The sequence below is a fragment of the Crocuta crocuta genome, unplaced genomic scaffold (assembly GCF_008692635.1).
Source record: "Crocuta crocuta isolate KB4526 unplaced genomic scaffold, BGI_CrCroc_1.0 scaffold233, whole genome shotgun sequence".
In the NCBI taxonomy this organism is placed as follows: domain Eukaryota; kingdom Metazoa; phylum Chordata; class Mammalia; order Carnivora; family Hyaenidae; genus Crocuta; species Crocuta crocuta.
In genome coordinates this window covers 8,563,414-8,582,826 of record NW_027529526.1, presented here as the reverse complement: position 1 = coordinate 8,582,826, position 19,413 = coordinate 8,563,414, and the positions used below count along the sequence as shown (strand labels likewise).

Below are 19,413 nucleotides of genomic sequence, written 5' to 3'. Positions count from 1 at the left end.
AGTGTGGGACCTAAAAGGCATTATGGGGTGAGAAGGGCAGTACAGGGAAGGAGGTAAGGGGTGGTCCTTGGGGGCATTTACTTTTTGATCTTTGGAAGTGTAAGGAGGGCATGGAGAAGCAGGCAGGGTCCCCCTTCAGACATAAGAAGATCCTTAGGCCAGTCAAGTCCCCACCTGGACTGGAAGCTCCCCACTCAAGGTGGGGGAACCCAAAGAGGGTATAATAAAGGCACGATTCTCAGTGATGTGGGCAGGATGTAAGGTAACCACAGGGATGGTATAGTTCCCTGAGAATAATAACATGGAGCTATTACCACTCTTAGACCCAAAGGGATGAGAGAAGAGAGAAGTTACCAGAATTTGTAAAAGTCATGTAGAGAGGGCAGACTAGCAAGAAGGCTTCCGGGAGGGGGAGTTTGGAGGTAATGATGAGTGGTGGTCAATAAATAACCCAACTTTACTCTCCCCACTCGGTTCTTCTGCTGGGTCAGCCCATTGGCAGAACCCCGCTGGAAGCCAAAGCACATGGGAGCCCATTGAAACGATCCATAAAGTCACTTTCCTAGGGTAGAAGGAAGGGATGGAGAGTGGATCTAGAGGGACAAACAGAAGACACTCATTACAGGAAGGATGCACTCTCTCAGATAATCTTACAAGTTATCAGACTTGGGAATCCACAGAAATAGGCATTAAACAACCAAGATGACTGATTCCTCACATAATAGAGGTGACCAGAGTTCTGGGCAGAAGCCTAATGTAGAAGGCCTGGCTGCAGTGTGGACATGTGACCAGAACTCAGAGGCAAAAGGGGCTTATTCAAAACCCATATTGAGTAAGAGACCCTCCATTGTGTGGTCTGGATTTCCAGTTTACCACTCAGGAAAGCCAATGACCTGCGGTGGCTCCCAGTTTATTGGAGGTGAGGGGGAATATGATGACTGGTTAGATTTAGAAATTTAAATAGACGCTGGTAGGCATCTCCTTCATCCATCCAACAATAGTCTCTAAGTTGAGATCTGAGATAACCGAGATGAGCAAGCTATGGTCCCTGATCTAGATGATCCAACAGCCAAGTTGGGGAAACAAACGTATCAGGAAATAATGGCTCTAACCACCCTACAATGAGCATTGTCTGTGCTTCCTCCACTCGCCTAACCCAAATCTTTCTCCTTTGAAAAAAGAACTAAAAACACCACCTCCCGAAAGCCTTCCATGAATATGCAAAAGCATGGGGCCTCTGCCTGCTACCTGAGCCTCTCTCCAAAAAGTGCAGAGCTGTTCATGACGTTGGGTTGAACGCCACGCTCTCTGCTCAGGACACAGTGCAGCTCTTTGTCACCCTGTCAGCTGGGACCCAGATTTCCTGAGGCTCCGGAGCGTGGGCTGCCTGACAAGGACTGCTAGGAAACTAGTTACTGCCACCCTCCTTTCAATGCTGCCACCAGGGCCTGACTCTGGTCTCCGGGGCAGGTTGTACAGACACAAGTGGCTGCGCAGGTAATAGCTGAAATCCGTTTTATTCACTTAGCTGCTCTGAAGTGCTTGGGCAAGATGCTGGGAGAGCACGCATGCGCCTCCCACCTGGCACAGCTGTCACCGGAGCTGCTCGTTGCTCCAGAGCCTGGGAAAATCATACCAGGGATAGTCGTTCATTATTTAAAAGCTTTAAAAAGCACCAAAGTGCATCTTGAGCGGTGTCACCAAGCCACTGGCAGATCAGAGACAGAGATTTGGCAGAGAAGGCTCTCAAGGCGTTCCTTGGACACCTCAGGGGTCCAGCTAGCAGTGGGCTGAATCGGTAAATGGCCTGAACACAAAACAGGGGCACCAGTTTCCTGCAAGACGCCCCACTTTTCATACCAGCAGGAAATACTGCTTCGCTTGCTGAGTAACGGGGAGCCTGGCAGGTTTAAGGAAGCAAGGACTTCGAACCGTGGTTCTCAGAGACGGGCGGTTTTGCCAACCAGGGGGTGTTTGGTGATGTCTGGAGACACTGTGGTTGTCATGAGAGCGGGGGAGGGACGCTGCTACTGGCATCCAGGCAGTAGAGGTCAGGGACGCTCATTGCTCGACATCCTACAACGTACCCGACAGCTCCTCCCATCGCACAGCGAAGAATGATCTGACCCCAAATGCTCAAGAACATTTCTCAACGCTGCTGTTGAGAACCCTGCCTTAGGCGGTTAGTCATGAAAATGGAGATGTTTTCAGCTCCTACTATGTGCCAGACACAAGGTCATTTGCATACTTTATCCCACGGAAATCTAAAACAACTCAGTGAGGCAGGGGCCACTATTATCCCTGTCTTGTAGGCAAGGAAACTGAGGCACAGGAAATTAAGTAAAAGTCCCACAGGTGGAGAGCGGTATTTGCGATTCAAACCGAGACAGCCTGACGCCAGAGTCCCACCTGTGACTTTTTCCCTCACTCGCCTGCCTCCCTTGGGGCACAACAGCCCTAGCAGCCAGGCCAGAGGGGGAGAGGCCAGGAGGCTGGCTTGGGAAGCTTCCCCTAGGATTCCCGGGAGCCCTGAGGAGGCCGAGGAGGGCTGGAGTGGCCCGTGATACTAGAGGGTGTGAGGTGCTTAGTGACATTCCTCCCATAACCCCCCAGTCACAGCAGAGGGTGAGCTCCATCCTGCCTGTGGGGATTTTCCCAACCCCGGGAGCATAGAAACGAGAGTCTGACTGCTCGGCTCAGAAAGCACGTGCGGGATAACAGACAAACACATCCGTGTCTTGGGGCTCACACCAGTGGCATTTTCCTCTCCCTCAGGCCAAGGGCAGGAGTCATGACAAATAGTGAAGCTGACAGCCAGACGGGTAGCCCTCTGGGTGCACACTCCTGCCCCCGGGGCCACAGAGCCAAGGCCAAGGCTGGAGGTCCGTCCTGCTCTGTCACTATATCTTGGTCAGCACGGCCCCCGCCCTGAGCCCTGCCAGCTGCCCTCAGCCTCGCTTCCCTACCCAGCAGGGGTGGAGGTGGGACCAGCCTACGCCAGAGAGACCTATGGCCTTTTATAGGATTTGCCCCCTGCCCCTCACCCCTATCAAACAGCACCTCCCTGACAGAAAGTGCCCCTGGCGGTGGAGCCTTCTCTGGAAGGAAAGTGCGAGAAGGGAAGGGGAGGGGAGGGGAGGGGAGGGGAAGGGAAGGGAAGGGAAGGGAAGAAAGGTGCTTCTGCGCCCCTATATGCCGGGCCCTCTGCGGGCACTTTCCGTATCTGGGGTGACCTTCCAGTGCTAAGGACAAGGAAACTGAGGGCGTAAACACCTTGCCAGAGGCAAAGCCAGGCAGGTGCTCTCTCCCCTCCTGCCTGGGGGAGGCTCCAGGAGGAAGGCCGAGAGCCTTCAGCAACTGGCAATTCAGCGCCTTCACCCCACTCTCGGGTCGAGCACCCCAGATAGTCTTATCTCCCCCAGCCCTTGGCAGGGCCTCCCCAGAGCAGAGGCTGAGATGGGCAGAGGGAGAGGGAGGAGGGGCTCCCAGGCAAATCAGGAACATGGAGCTAAATGGGGTTCGGTTAAATGACTTAATCATATGGTTTCAAGGTACAACAGAAGTCCCAGCTCTCTTCCCAACAAAGGCTAGGTGGGTTTCGAGCAGCTTTATTTCCTTCATTCAGTGATGTTTCCTTGGCAACACTGCCGGCCTATCGGGTGGCTGCCCTTGAAAAATAAGGTAAGTTAGAGACACTTAGAGGCACGGGCAGCAGTGGTGGCATTTGGCTGAAACCTCCCTGAGCCTGGAGGGTGGTGAGGGGGTGGAAGGAGGAGAGTCACTGTGGGACACGCTTTACAAGACGTTCTAGAACCTACCACAGGGAGAAAACAACTTTATTTGCAGGGTGCTTTCATGGGAAAAGGGACCCAGGGTGAAGCAGGGTCCTTGTCATTTCTTTGGGTACTTGCAGGGGGTCTGTATGTACCCTGGAGAATTGATGCTGCTCAACAAAGACTTACGAGCCCAGCCCTCTGTGGGGGCGGGGGGACACACCAGGGGAGTGACAGTCTAGGGGTAGAAAATTAGAAACAAAGCGTCAAAATGGTGGGGGTGGGGGGCTGTTGGTAAAGATCACTGAAGGGAGAGCCAACCTCTGGGCTGGGCCACTGCATGGGTGGGCTTCTCAGAGGAGGGGATGGGTGGGCTTTGGAAGAGGAGAAAGATCTGTGAGCAAATGAAATGGGGAAGGCTAGAGGGATCAAAGAGACACACTCCTACGTGCAATCAAGCTAAGGCACTGCTCACAGTAAAATCACCTGGGGGGCTTTAAAAAGTATAAATCAAGGGTGCCTGGGGGCGGGGGGCTCAGTTGGTTATGCATTTAACTCTCGTTTTCAGCTCCAGTCATGATCTCAGTTTGTGGGTTTGAGCTCTGCTCTATAAGCATGGAGGCTGCTTGAAATTCTCTCCCTCTCTCTGCCCTTCCTTGCTCCTGTGTTCTCTCTCTCTAAAATAAAAAATCATATATAGGTATAACTTTGAAAAAATAAAGTATAAATCAGGGGCGTGTGGGTGGCTCTGTCAGTTAAGTGTCCAGCTCTTGGTTTCAGCTCCGGTCATAATCTCAGTTTGTGGCTTTGAGCTCTGCTCTGTAAGCACAAAGCCTGCTTGAAATTCTCCCTTTTTCTGCCCTTCCCTGCTCGTGTGTGTGTGCGTGTGCTCTTGCTCTCAAAAAATATATATGTAAAACTTAAAAAGAAAAAAAGTATAAGTCAGACGGGTGCTTGGGTGGCTCACTTAAGTATTCAACTCTTGGTTTCAGCTCAGGCCACAGTCTCACGGTTTGTGGGTTCGAACTCTGTTCTATAAGCACAGAGCCTGCTTAAAATTCTCTCTCCCTCTTTCTGCCTTTCTTTGCTCGTGTGTGTGCACTTTCTCTCTCTCTCTGCCCTTCCCTGCTTTTGTGTGTGCACATGTGTGCTCTCTCTCAAAAATAAAGCAGTCTTAGCAGGTGAGACTCAGGCATGGGGGGGAGTTCCAGCTGATTCCAATGTGCCCCCAGGGTTGAATTAGCTGTATTAAGGGCATTTTGGGGCAGCCCGGGGAGGAAACGTGGGGATGGCCCCAAGGACCACCTGAGTTCCAAGCCCCTCATCGTGGGACCAACAGGGGTCCCCATCTTCAGGGGCATCGTTTGCAAGACTTCGGGGGTGGCCAAGAGTTTAGGAAGCACCCGTGTTGGGTCCCAGTTCTCCAAGTGTGGTCCCAGCATTATCTCAGAACTTGAGAGAGATGCACATCTGGAGCCCAGCCCCAGACCTGCTGAATCAAAGTCTGAGCAGGGCCCAGGAGTCTGCGTGTTTAACAAGCCCTCCACGTGAGTCTGATGTGTGAACGTTTGAGAACCACCGGTCCGGGAGAAGGGTGGTCACGTGGGACAGTCAAGTGGACCCGCGTCTCAGCACCTCCGCCCTCACTTGGTAGCTGGGAAGCTACTCTGAGCCTCAGTTTCCTGACCTGTAAAGTGTGATTATGAGGATAATACTGATAGCCCCCAGTCTGGCCAGGGGGCCTCAAGGGCAAGAACAAGGCAGGAGGGACAGAGATCTCTGTAGGAGGGGAAGAAGAGACACAGTCGGGAAGGGACTGCGGGTCCAGCTGCCCTGCCTCAACCCCCTCATCTCTGGCCCCGCCCTGAGCCTGCCTGGCCCGTGGGCCTGTGGGTATGGATTCATGGAAACAGCAGGCAGGGAGTGGGGGGAGGGGCAGAGAGGGAGCAGAGGCTTGCTTTATTAAATCTCAATACAGAGTAGTGACTCTGACATCTGTAAGGTGTGCTAGAAATGGGCTCTTTGTCCTCTTTTCCAAGAATGAGCTGCCCTCTGCAGCTCGGGCAGGCTGATTTAAGGGTTTGGTTACTAGTCATTAACCCCTTGACACAGAGGTTAGTTACAGTGCTGAGGGCCGCGGGGCACCGATGCTAAATCAGGAGTGAAGGGGAGCCCTTTCCAGAATGATCTTGTGTTCACTAACCACAGAACCAGGTACATCAAGGGAACGAAAACCTAAACCTTCTGTTCGCCATAGCTGTGAAGAAGCACAAATGCGGAAAGCAAGACTCCTAGCGCAGGATTCTCCACCCCCACCCCCCACCGTAAGCCCTTGCCCTGGTGGAGGGGAACAGGTGGGGCTCAGCACATGCATCCCCCAGATGTGTGGGGGGGAGGTGTGTAACTGGCACGCAGCACACGGATCCAGTTTAATTCAGCAAACACTCCTTCGTGCCCACTAGAGTGTAGCCGGAGCCGGGCACTGGGGAGCGGAGAGGAGGAAGACACATGTGCCCTCCCTCGGGGACCCTGCTGGGGAGACAGGCATGCTGACAAGGGAAGAGCGTAGCCTCACGGCCAGGCTTCGAGCAGAGTAAGAGCAGGTCCAAATGCCCGAGGGGCCAGAGCTGGAGTCCTTCACTCCATCTGGGGCCAGTCAGTGGGTGAGTTTTCGAGAATAGCCGAGGAGGGGAGTAGTTTGCCCTCTCTCAGTGGGTGAGGGACCACTGTCAGAAGGGATAGGAGACAAGCCAAGTCACAGAGGCCTGGCACTACCTTGCCACGTTAGGAAAAGAGGGTGCCTCCGGGGGTGGGGAGAGGAGGCCAGACAAGCGGCTCGGGGCTGAAGGGTTCAGACAGCCCACTGGGAGCTCTGACTTAGGATTAACCGTGCCTCCACGTGTGAGCGTCTGAACCATCCTGGGTGCCCAGAAAGTGAGCTGGGGGACAGGGACGCAGCCACTGCTGTGGGCCTGTCTTGAGGAGGCCACTTGGGGGGCTGCAGGGCCGCGGGGAGAAAAGGGGGCTTTGGACCAGGGTGTGGTGTTGGAACATCAGACTGAGTAGAAAAGACTAAGCAATGTCCCGTTTCTGCCCCCATCCCCCCACTGTGCACCTGACCAGGGCGACTAGGCAAACAGTTGCTCAGCACGATCTCTGGACTTAGACATTTTGACTTAGATTCATAGCTTGTGTGTCTCAACCTGGGTCTTGTACCGACAGGATTGGGAGTTCGGGGGGGAGGGGCAGCCATCTCTCCACCACCTCCTATGGGGTGGTTTGCAGCCCAGTCAGCAACCTGAACACCCCACCCCACCCCCGGCCAGCTCTGCCTTTTCTTCCTGTGTTCTTCTGAACTCCTGGTGTCATCTGGCCTCAGTGTTTCCCTTGTCAGCCCCTCTGTCCCAGGAGAGAGGCAGACAGCAGGGATCATCCTGGGGTCCCCGCATGGAAACCGAGGGCTGAGCAGGAATGAACTACCAGTGAGAGAGCAGACACAAACTGGAGAAGGCAGCTGCAGGATTCTTAACGCTGAGAGCTTTATTTGCTCTCTTGCAACTGCATCTTGCCTCACTCCGGCCATAATGGGAGCCATCGTTCAGTTTGGCCACTCAGAGCACTCCATTGCCCGGGCCCAGAGACCGGTTCCAGGATGGACCTGTTGATCAGTCTCGGCCAATGCAAGTCCTCCCTCAGATTTTCTATTTGTGGGATCATGCTGGAAGGCTCTAGACCCAGAGCTACCTATTGCTTTCTTCCTCTGGTAAATCAGCGAAGTCCCTTCCCTTTGAATATAGGAGAGACTAAGGTTACATATGAAGGGAACCATAGCCAAAATAGGGAGAGACAAAAGAATAGGAGGAAGAGAAGAGTACAGCAAAGTTCATTCCTGCCCCTGGATCCAGCCCTGCCTGAAGCTGGAGACAGACGTGGACTTCTCAGTTACATGAGATAAAAACTTTTTTGCCTTTACGTTGGTTTGAGTGGGGTCTCAGTCATTTGCAACTAAGAGTCTTGAGTAACTGAATACCCAGGAGACCTTTCAAGAACACCAAAGGGGATGAAGCAAAAGAATCAAATCACAGTGGCCTTTAGCTACCAGGGGAATGTAAGTGGCATGTGTATATATATTTTATTCATTATAATAAAGCAAGGCATCTGTTTTAACAATTACTGAAGTTTGTGAATTTCTGATCTTTTTTTAACAAGAAAGATTTCCCTCATTTGCATGCCAGTATGCATTCTTTAGTGGGTGAAAAGCTAGTAAGCCTGATTCACTAGCCTTAGTTAAGCATGTAGGAGTGGGAGGAGCATCTGAATATTATCTATCATGTAAGTATAAGGAGAAGAAGCTGAAAACTGCAGAGGAAGCCCAGGTTATAGGAAAATAAGATGGGCGTGGCCCAGGATGAGACCAAGAGCAGGTGCTCTGGACTGGAATCACTGGCTGAGCCGTCGTGTTCTGCAGCCTCCTGTGTCTATGTCTAGGGCGCAGTGCTTGCTAACTACCCCGACTTGGGCCTTCTCTGCTCGTCCTGGGTCTGCTGCTTCCCCTCCCTCGTTCCTCCTGCTCTCTGCCTGTACATCTCACGACAAGAAGAGAGGGTGCAGGGCCAGGGACTGGGGCAGGCAGTTGTGAAGAGGTGGGAGCATGTGACCTTGCACTTGGCCTACAATGAGCTGGAGAGACACAGACGAGGCAGCTCTGTAGCTAAGACCCGGCTCCACAAACTCTTACTGCTGGGGCCCCTGGAGCTGTTCGCATTCCTGTCTACCCCCCTCCCCCGTCAACTTTCCTTTTGAGCCTATGCAGTGAATCACCCAGGTTTTCTGTAATAGCACCCAGCCTTCGTTTTTAGCCAAAGGTGCCCACGTTTGTTTCAGTTGTTACTATCGTTGTTGATAGTAACTCCCTCCTCCCCTTGCATGAGCAAACACAGCTCATTTGTTCATCAGGAAGTTTGTTATCTTTAAGAAATATCAGACACCTGCTATCTGACTGTTGGGTCCCTATTTTGGAAGGTACTGCTCAGAGCCCTTCGTAGCTGTGTCTGCTTGTCTGATACGAGCTGTGTCTACCTACTGACAACAGCTAAGATGGAGCATATCGTGTGCACTTAGGAAAATGCCCTGGCATTCTTCATTTCCCAAACATAACCATCTGCCAACTCTCTATCAGCTAGTGACAGTCAATGCATGCCCTTCAACAACTTGAACAGATTGATTCACTGCTCTGTCCTATGAAACTCCTCCTGTGTTCCCCTCCTGACTGAGCTATTACAGGTCCCTGCATTGTTAGTGTCAGAATCGGCCACATGCCTTTAACGAGTGGAATGGGGATGGGAGAGACGCACTCCACTTCCAATCAAAAGCTTTAAGGGCAATCATGTGATCTACCACATCTCTTTTCACTCTCTGCCTTTGGACTGGCAGCATCCCGGATAGGGGGCGCTGCTTCAGTCCCAGAAAAAGGTGAGGTGACCATGAAGCATGAGCAAGAAATAAGCCATTTTTTGTTGTAAGTCACTGTGGTTTGGGGACTGTCAGCCTAAGCTGAATGATAAATTGCTACTAGATGAGGGGTGCTGTGAAACTCTAAAATATGGGACACTGACTTTGGGGCCACAAAGTGGGCAGTGAGGAACCATCACGGGAAGCTGGAAAGATGGCGTCCTCTTTTACGCAGTGGTGAGACATCTGGTATAACTGTTGCCTGCATAACTTGGTAGACTGTGCTTTCCATGAAAAGCAAGCCTCTTACTATCGGCTGCATTTGACAAGACTGCAAAAGGGAGATCAGGTCAGCAAAGACTGGGACATGTAGCAACTACCGAGAAATGTTTGTGACTGTAAGCCACATGGATCTCAAGGTCCTGTGTTACTGGAACATAACGAAGCCTGAACTACCAACCCAATTGTGCCATTGCTCCCTCACTAAGTCGTCACACAAAAATAGAATCACACAATGGGATGCGTGCTCTTAAAGCAAACAACAAAGTACTTGAAAACAGATACTAGGAAAACTTGATCTAGTGGAGGGAGTGGGAAGGGGTTGGCTCAAGAAAGATGGACTCTGGATCTGAACTGCCTAATTTAAGTGCTTCCTCCCATTGTTCACTAGCTGTGTGACTACAGGCAATGTACTTGGCCCATTCATTCTTCGAATTTACTCATCTGCAAAAGCAGGCGATAATAAGGGTACCTGTCGCACAGAGTTGTTGGGGGAACCGTAGGGACTGAGTGCTGGTTAGTGTTAGCCGTTAGTAATGTTTTTGTAATGTTTTGTAACCTCTCTCCCATTGGGAGTTTCCCAAGGGCAGGAGCCATGCTTATCTTGCTCATTATTATATCTTTCTTATCCAAACCACTGTTTGATATATAACATATACTCAAAACGTATTAGCTGATTAAATGAATGTGTTGATAAACTACTCCAGGGACTTTGAACTCCAGGTGAGAAATCCATCTAGGCTTCCTCCCTAGTACCTGTTTCCTGTCGCTCATTCTAAGACTCCTCTAAGCTCTCTGTTCTGTTTTAGACCAGCACCTTGGACAACACCTTCCATATAACCTTGTGGATTAATCGTTTAAACAGAATGGGATTCTCTCTAGGACAAGATTCTCAATATTTGTTCCCAGGACACAGTCTGTGCCACACCTAACTCTTACCTGGACCCATGAGCAATGGGGGGGGGGGGGAATGTGTGCAGAGAGCTCAATCGTTTGATGGCATACCACAACTGTTACCCTGCACTGAATTAAGAACTTGGAATGTTCCCAGGGAGGAGGCATCAGGGGGAGAGGGGAAGAGAGTGTATGTGTGTTTGTCAGAGATTTTAACATGTGAGGTCAATGATGACCTGGCCTCCCCAGCAATCTCCATGATCAGGAAGATGGGGGTGGGGTGAGGAGAGCATGGTAACAAAACTGCCCATAAAGATCCAGTAGGGAGAAGTTAGTTCAGAGACTCGGAGCTCCTGTGGATGAAATATTGGTGCCTGATTCTAATTTCAAATGTAAATCTCTATTGTGCCTGCTCCAACACCATCTCCATCTCTACCTCCCTCTTCCCTGGGAAGAGTATAATCTCCTTTACTGGGGAACAAAGGTCCAGCTCACGCCTTTACTGGATGTTATAGACCTCAGCAGTGCAGTCCATCTGGCACTATGATAAAGTTTAGGAAACTGAGGCCGTTTTGGGGGGGATTCTTCTTGCTACACTGCAAGACCAGTGCTCAATAAATATTTTTGGATGAATGTGTGAACAAATGAATGAGCGAATGAATGAAATAATACAAAGTGAATCTGAAAAGCCATTGTCCTATATTTAAAGAATGGCCACAGACTTTCCCCATCCTTGCATGCAAACTCTGCTCTGTGAGGCTGGGCTTCGCCTTGTGACTTACTTGGGGCAATGACAAAATTTTCACAATAAATGTGATGCAGTCAGAGACTCCTACAGTTAGGCGTGCCCTCTCTTGCTGCTTGTAGAAACCCCTGTCACTGCCATCGTGTGAAGCAGCCTGGATTATCCTGTTGGATGATGAAACACACATGCTCCAGATGCTCCCTCTTTCCAGCTGACAGTCTGCCAACCTCCAGAAGCCAACTCATCTAGCTGACCAGCAGTTGGCCACAGATGCCTGACTGAGCCCAGCTGAAAGCAGCAGAAGGCAGGGCCAGCCCACCCCACCCAGCTCAAATGGTTGGCCTTCAGAGTCTTGAGCTAAATAGATGGATGTGTCTTTTTTAAAAACCTTTAAAAAAAAATTTTTTTTTTGAGAATATGCATGTGTGTGCAATGTACAGGCAGGAGAGGGAGGGAGAGAATCTTAAGCAAGCTCCATGCTCAGCACGGAGCCTGCTGCAGGCTTTGTCTCACAGTCATGACTTGGACTGGAATCAAGAGCTTGATGCTTAACTGACTGAGCCACCCAGGTGCTCCTCAATGTATGTATCTTAAACCACTAAGTTTTGGGGGACGGTTTCCTGTGTAGTAAAAATGATACAGGTGGCTCATTTCACAGGCGTGTTTGTAGAGTATATGGCACGGAGTGTAGGTACTCAGCAAACTGCTGTTGCTTTTTCCCCCTCCTGATTAATGAAAATAATTATATTGATATTATATAATGGATTCTTACTAGATGTCAGGGAAGTTAACTGCTTTATAGATACTTATTTCATCCTCAAAATAATCCTGGATAAGTAGAGTATTATAATCTCCATTTTTAGGTGAGAAAACTGAATTAGATGGAGGTAAATGAATGCAGAGCAAATAGCAAAGCTGGGAGTGGGACTCAGGTCATCTGGCCCCAAAACCTAGCTCCTCAGCACTACAGTACCCTGCTTCTTACTAAAGAAGGAAAGGAAGTTTCCGTTCTACCCCTTCCCACCCACGGCCCCCACTCCTGAAGTGCTCTTCTTGCTCTGCTTTTGTTTGTGCACTGCCTACTCTTTGAGGTGTAGGTGCAGCTCCTCCTCCAGGGAGTCTTCCCTGACCTCTACAGGTCACCACGACTCAGCCCTTTTTCTCCTTGGCAGCTGGGACTCTGATCCCTTCCAGGGACAGAGGGGGAAGCACCATGGAGGATAATGCTACCCTTGTGGGCTTTGAATCTGCTGATTCTCCCATCAGGACATGAGGCGGAGCTGAAAGTCTCTTCTCCCTGCAGCGGCGCCCCTTCTCCACCCCAGCCCTCCATCCCATACAGAAACCTCTCCTTAGGCATCAGACCCCATTCATGCGCTGCCCACTTTGTGCTTCTTACCCAAGCGCCTCCCAGGCAGTCCACTGCGACCCCTACACCCCACTGGGCATCTCCTCAGGTGATGAATGGCTCCAGTCCTGGGGAGGGCCACCTGTACTGCACTTTAGCCACCCACACCTGGGGACCCTGGCTCTCAGTGCCAGGAATGGTGTCCCCTGAGGTCTTACCCTCTGCTGCCCTGCTTTACCCCAACCACCTATCATCTTGATGACTCACTCTCTCACTTCCCGAATGCCTGCTCATCAACCTGAGACCTTTGGAATAAAAACCTTTTATTATTTTTTTCTTTCCTCCCCTACTTTCATTTCCCTCCCAGCCTCTCCACGTTCCTGGAAAAGCTGCACCCAAATTCCTTCAACTATCCCCTGGCCAGCACCTTCCAGTCTTTCATTCCTTATTCCTTCTGTCTTTGACACCCCGTAGGCCCCACCTCTGTGGCCGGTTTGCCTTCTTCGCACCCTCTCCCTGAGTGCTGGGCATGCCCACGAAAAATCATGGCACCGGGCAAATTAGACCCTCCACAGACTCCTGGTCTTCAAACTCGGCCCGGCCCCTGCACACTGCCCTCCACGCTAGGCCTTCTGGTGTGCCTGCTGAGCCTCTGAGCCACCCCCCGTAGCAGAGTTTCTATGCCTCTCTACTCTCGAACATGAGCACAGCCCCCACGCTTGACTTGCTAGACAACCCACAAACTCCTTCCTCTTGGACCCGCCTCCATCCTGCCCTTGAAGTCCAGGGCCAGCCCCACTGGCCTTGCTCTGGTCCTTGCTCTTGCCCCACCCCAGAATGTTGCTTCATTTTCTCCCCAAATATCAGACCTCTTTCTCTATAGACTTCCCCCTCTGAGCCTCAGACACGCTCCCTTACTGCTTCTCTGAAAAAGCAAATCAGAGCACACATGTTCTCTCAACTCTGCATCCTTCCTAGTAGCCTACTGCTTCCTTTCCATCCCTTCATAGCAAACTTGGGGAGAGAGGAGTCTACACTCACTGGCTGCTAGTCCTCACTGACCTCCCTGGATGAAGCCCTCTATCCACTATGTCCTCCTGGACAAATCATGACCTCTGCCTAGCCGTGTGGGCTGAAAGGCTCTGATGGCATCGACCGTCCTCATACCGGGTAGGTAGCACTCAAACCTTGCCACTCTAGACACCCCCAGAGGAATGGAGAAGGAAAATCCCGGCTCAGTTTACTTTATGATCATCACCTAAAAGGCTTCAATTTTCCACGAATTCAATCAGTTCTTTATCTAATACACATTTGTTAAGCCCCTATAATGCCCCAGGCAAACAAGACTGAATGACTTCTGAGCAGCCCAGGATATTCTGAGGAGCTAAAGATACTGCAGAGACATAAATGTGTTCTGTAGCTCAGTTCTACAAGAATTAAGACCAGCAAGGCCTTTTTCCTGCAGAAAAAAATGTTATGAAATTTTCCTTTTAAGCGTGTCCTTCACCCAAGTCAACCTCCACTCCCACACGTGTTCCTGCATTTAATAGTGTATTTTTGAACAAGAAAAAAAATAAAGCTGTTCTGGTGATTGATTTAGAGGGCCCGGCTCTGCTGAAATTCCCAGTATATTAACACAGTGCTAACCTCAAGGACTCCACTAAAGCTCTACGCTGGCAGACTAACACACAGCGATGAACGGGTTTCAGAAAAAGCAGCTGGGACAAAGGCTGTGTGGCGACAATGGAGTTAGTTGGAAAAATCAAATATAAGAACCCATTTATGTCCATAATACATTCTGAACACATCTCCCTAGGAAATTTCTTGAAACAGACCAGCATGACCCCAATGTTCATAGCAGCACTCTCAACAATAGCCAAAACATGGAAAGAGCCTAAGTGTCCATGAACGGACGAATGGATCAAGAAGATGTGGTTTATCTACACCATGGAATACTACATGGCAAGGAGAAAGAAGGAAATCTGGCCATGTGTAGCAACATGGATGGACCTTGAGGGTGTTATGCTGAGCGAAATAAGTCAGGCAGAGAAGGACAAATACCATATGTTTGCACGTATAGGAGGATTAGGAGGAACTTAACTGAGGAACAAGGGGGAGAAGAAGGGGGGAAATGGTGGGGGAAAGGGAGAGAGGCAAACCATGAGAGACTCTTGAATGCTGACAAAACTGAGGACTGATGGATGTTGGGGGGGGGAGATGGGCATGGGGGAGGGCACTTTGTGGGGATGAGCACTGGGTGTTATATGGAAACCAACTTGACAATAAACTATTTGTAAAAAAAAAAAAAGAAAAGAAAAAGAAACAGATCAACATGTCCACAAGCTGCCCAGGTATAAACACCACGCAGATGTCCCCACTCCATGCCACCAGCCACATCCCAGTCGTGGAGCCTTGTTTCCTACGCTCCTTCTTTATCATCTTCTCAGCCAGGGGTGCTACCACCCTCCTCCAGGGTGTGGGGAAATGCACGGGGGTGTTGGGGTCCACACTCACACTACTGCTGGTTGGTCAGAGTCTGCGAGGCTGAACATACTGGACTGTCAATGGGAGAAGGTTCTCTTGCCTGAAGGGTGAGTCAAAAGGGAAGGCAGGCTCTGTGCCAGCAAGCGTGGTGGCAGGGGAGGCCTCGATGGGCAGGCTCCTTTACCACTCCTGTCCACCTGCACCCACAACAACTGGCGCTCGTCAAGAAAAATACACTGGATCTGGCTTCATCCCCATGGGGGAGGGTATATCTCTTAAGCTCCCATCCGCAGGTCCCCAGGAAAAGACAGTGGGTCTAAAAGAAGAGGTTCAGGGCCTGCCAGATCTTATCTTGACTAATAATAACTTCTATTACTAATAAAGTAACATCAATTGCCATATATTGATTGCAGATTTACAGTGTACCAGGCATAGTGCTGAGCACCCTATGTATTTCTCCCCCTAATCCTCACAAAACCTCTATCAGATGGATGTTTGCAACTCCATTTTGTAGAAGAATCAGGCTTCGGGTGAAGGCTGATAAGTGGTAAAGCCGGTGCAGCTGGGCAGGCTGCTAGGACGTCTTTGTTAGGACGATTACCTTCAATTACTCAAAAATCCACCCACTTTATGAACAGAGTCCTTCACTAAGCGAAGGTACACTGGGCGTCTGTTCTGTGACAGGCAGTTTGCTGGACTCAAGGGATTCATTAGGGGACAAGCAAGTGCCTGTCCTCAAAAAACCTATGATCTAGTGGTAGAGCTTAAGTTTAACAAGGAGACAAATTCACAATTAACCGCCCACTGTGATTATGATCACATGTATCCAGATACCACAGGAGCTGTGAAGCAATCAGATGGGTGCTGAGATTTGAGAATAACTAGTGAGAACACTAGGATAGGGTGGTCTGGGGAAGTGGGTGTTGGCTGAGACCTGAAGGGCAAGAAGTGGGGAGAAGTGGATCTGACGCTTTGCTCCTGGAATGTTGGAACTAGATGTCTTCCAATGAGGGGAAAGGGGGAACCCCAAAGGCAGAAGGCTCCCGAAGGTAGGGAGCCCTCATGAGTCGAGAGAGAGCTGACCCACCTGCATTCTGGGTCAGAGCCCAGGGTGGATGGGGAAGGGCAGTGCCAGCTGGGTAGTATTTTCAAATTGCCTTCAGCCTAGTCTCTGTAACCTGCCTTAAGTCCCTTTAGGGAGGAAAGTGAAAGTCAGACTCCCTTTTCCTTTAGATCCTAAGAAGAGGAAGATGCCTGGTAGTAAGCTAACACCTACCTCCCCTATAGGGTCATGATGACCTTTTTTCCTCCAGCAAAGGCATCCTGAACCCCTCCAAGGGGCAGCACCAAACTGCGGTGGCTTCTTGTCCTGTCTGCCCAGAGAACTCCCTGAGAGCAGAGGCCACAGTTGATGAAACTTGGGAAGCAGTCCTCAGGCATGGTTCTGAGTATCGGCTTGGTGTCTGTGCCAACAGGTGCCACCAGCTGGGAATCTCCTGACCCTAAACAAATTACATCACTGCCCAGAGGCCAGTTTTCTCCCCTGTACAGATGGGGTAACAGCAGAACCTACTTCCCAGGGCTGCTGAGAGTGTTAGCTAAGATTATGCACACAGAGCATTTAGAGAGATGCCGAGGAGCAGTAAACAAGAAAGGTAAGCTATTGTTGGTATTATCTCCAGGCAGACGAGCGAGCTCTCAGAAATGTGGGGGAGACTGCTCTAATTAGAATAAGTAACCCACATTCCTGAGCAGGGTTGTGCCAGGCTTGGAGTGAGGCACATATGGGTATCCTCCTTCATTTAAACTTGGCATCCACCCTATTTGACAGATCAGGAAGCTGAGGCAGGGGGTCGGGTGGGGGTGAAGTGATTTTTCAGAGAACATAGAGCCAGGTCCAAGGTGGGATCTAAATTTAGCTGCTCTGATGCTGGTTCAGTGACCTGTCCCCAAGCCAGAGGCCTGAGAAGCAAAGCTCTCCAAGGGCCGGGGAGTGGAGGGCGGGAGGTTCAGCCTCTCCCTGGGTGGTGAGCCGGTACTGTTTTCCTCAGTGTTGGCCCACCATGGAGCTGCTAATGACTGCTGCTTCCCAGCCTGTGGGAGCTTAATAAGAGTCATGCAAAACTCGCTGTTTACCACTCTAATCGTGGAGTTTGGACATGAAGTGAAGAACGTATCATGTGGAATGAATAACAAATAAAGAGGCTGCTTTTTTTTTTTTTTTTTAAGCACCGAAGTTGAGGAGCATGCAGAGTTCACCATCACTCTGTGGAAGAGAAGGTTACCCATGCGGCACCAATATCTGTGCGCTAACGTGCCCAGCGGCGCCGCCTATTTGCCCACACCCCCACCCTGAGCTGATGCGGCGGCTCCAAGTGCAACCATCAAAAGGGAAATGGAGATGGGCGCTCTCCGAAAGCAGGGTGCCAAACCGGCTGTGTTCCCCCAACCAGCACGGGGGCAAGCTCAAGGCTGATAACCATAGGCGGGTCCAGGGGCTGTCTTTGACAGAGCCTTGTGATGGGTCTGTGCCCTGGGGAAGCAACTAGAGCCTAAGAGAGGCAGGGCCAGGAAAGAAAGCAGCACCGGTGGCCAGCATGCCCTTCCCAGCTTTGAGCCCCTCCTTCGGCCCCAGGAGAGGGTGTGACATAATTGCACGTTCCATTGTGTTCTGGGCACTAGGGGCCTGCATCCACCACCCATAGTGGTCGGGACTTGGGTACATCTTTGTCTTTTCCCACTTCAAAGATGTTGGCACATAAGGTGGCAATGTGGCTTTAAGATGAAATGAATTAACACCTGGAAGTTATCTAGGGAGACTAACAGAAATTATACACACACACACACATATACATATATAAAATGTGTCTATTATATATAGATACACATATAATGTGTGTTAATCAAACTAATAACCTAACGGCCTATAGTTAAGTAGCATTTACTGTGAACTAGGTTTTAAGTTACAGATATTGGAGGTAAAGAGGAATTAAGTATCCTGTCCCAGGTTACACAACTTACAAGTGCAGAGTCAGGATTCATGTCCAAGGAGCCCCCACAGGGCCCAGGACTTTAGTAGGGCTGTATGGAATGAGATCGCAGGCTCGATTGAAGACCATGCATTCACTCCTCCCTGAAGAGCAGTCACACTACAGTGAATTCCTGAAACCCAGGACGCAGGCAGGATAATTAGGCACCAGTTCTCCATGGATGTTTCTAGGGCTGCAAGGATGACAGAAGCCACTCAGGAGACACCCTGGGAGTCCTGGATCGGGGGCCGGGTGGCAGGGACAACTGCAGATGGTCAGCCCTCCCCATCCCAGCCTTGAGTGTCACGCTTCTGCACACTTGGAAAGGCCACCCTTGGGTGTGACCTAGCACCTGCCAGCATGTTCTAGGCACTGGGTCAGGAGTTTTGCACAGGGCATCAGAGTGCTCCCAGCCATTCAGCCATAGGTACCTCTTACTCTGCTGCCTGTGGGAATGACGGCCCCAGAATATGAGAAGCCACAGCTCAGGGGCCAAGAAACATCTGACTAACCCCATATGGATTGGGCTCCGCATCGTGCAGACCTGGAGGTGCTGCCTAAATTGCTAGGCTGGTTGAGGCTCAAACTGGAACCCGGTCAGGGAACTGTGTACTGTGATGTTTGTCAGCTGGCGCCTGGGCAGCACAGCCACGCACAAGGAGGTGCGTGGGGCGCAATTTGATCACCGCAGAGTCAAGGGGTAAACCCAAGGAGGTTTCTCAAAACCTCATAGCCACTCAGTGCCCGGCATTCAGATGTATTTATAAATATCCTAGAGAAGCGGAGAAACCTTTCAAACGATACAAAGAAGCGGCTGGTGACTTTTCAGTTGTCTCTGAGATGTTACTTGGAAGATCTGGGGGGTGAGTGCGCAGTCCACGAGAGGCCTCTAGTGCCCCCCGTATGTCGCTGTGGGGAGGCCGCCGGCCAGGAGAGGGGACATGGCTCCATTACAACCCCACGTGGGAGGGGCACGTGTGTATGCACGTACAGCCAAGTTAGAACTTTAAAAAATGAAGAAGAAATTCCAAAAAATTCCAAAAATGCAAAGGCACCAAAGTCCATCTATAATTCCACACTTTTCTTTAATGAACCTACTACCTGATCTAATATGAAAATGGTCTCTGGGTAAAAATAGGATACTTCTTTAAAGTTCAACTCGAATCTTCATATTTTGAGTCAAAAAGCACTTCTTGACACACAACGTGGCAGCTTAAGTATTTCCAAAACTTTAGAGGGAGTTAAAGATCCTTTCAATCTTTCTGCTACAGCCAGGAATTCACATTCCCATAGGAAACACACTGTTCCCCCGTGCCTTTAGTAGTCTAGAAGAGGGAGGCAGGAAGAATGGGAGAAGCCTCCAGACCCTGTCCTGTGCTCTCTGTCCTTTGATGGGCTAATGAGAAGGTG

At 50.5% G+C, this 19,413-nt stretch overlaps 1 protein-coding gene across 1 annotated transcript in view; it reads right to left on the bottom strand.

Moving 5' to 3' along the window:
* GALNT18 (polypeptide N-acetylgalactosaminyltransferase 18) overlaps positions 1 to 19,413 on the bottom strand; it is a 355,226-nt gene that overhangs the window by 17,493 nt on the left and 318,320 nt on the right. The window lies entirely within an intron of this gene.